The sequence below is a fragment of the Myotis davidii genome, unplaced genomic scaffold, assembly GCF_000327345.1.
Source record: "Myotis davidii unplaced genomic scaffold, ASM32734v1 scaffold11, whole genome shotgun sequence".
In the NCBI taxonomy this organism is placed as follows: domain Eukaryota; kingdom Metazoa; phylum Chordata; class Mammalia; order Chiroptera; family Vespertilionidae; genus Myotis; species Myotis davidii.
This window is the reverse complement of record NW_006285791.1, coordinates 4,214,832-4,215,171: the sequence shown is the minus strand read 5'-3', so window position 1 is coordinate 4,215,171 and position 340 is coordinate 4,214,832. Positions and strand designations below refer to the sequence as shown.

The window sequence follows — 340 nt, the reverse complement described above, 5'->3', positions numbered from 1 at the left end:
CGTGCTTATCGCTTCATCCGGAGCGCGCTGGAGTCTGCGCTCACCCTGAACTCGCGAACTGCGTCGTACCTGCTGTCGGGCATCACCAGCTCTCAGGGCCGAGCGCCCTCAGCTCCATCTGCACGCCCGTCCTGCCTGGGTGCGCCAGCCCCACGGCCACACAGCAGGAACTTGGGGACGCCAGAGAAACTCTACGCAGATCCCCCCGCCCGCTTTCCGCTCGATGCGGAGTCGAGCTTCCAAAAGCCCACAACGTGCCTCTGCCCACCAGAGCCGTCCCAGCCCGCAGCAGCCAGTCACACTCACCTGGGGCCCCGCCGCCCTCCCGGAAGCATCCGGC

At 67.6% G+C, this 340-nt stretch overlaps 1 protein-coding gene across 3 annotated transcripts in view; it reads right to left on the bottom strand.

The window, feature by feature from the left end:
- Window positions 1–340, bottom strand: part of CDH7 (cadherin 7) — a 121,128-nt gene extending 120,788 nt beyond the window's left edge. For all 3 annotated transcript variants that reach the window (XM_006756811.2, XM_006756810.2, XM_006756813.2), the window contains exon 1: window positions 307–340. The gene's annotated coding sequence lies outside the window, so the exon portion shown is untranslated. The remainder of the gene's footprint in view (window positions 1–306) is intronic.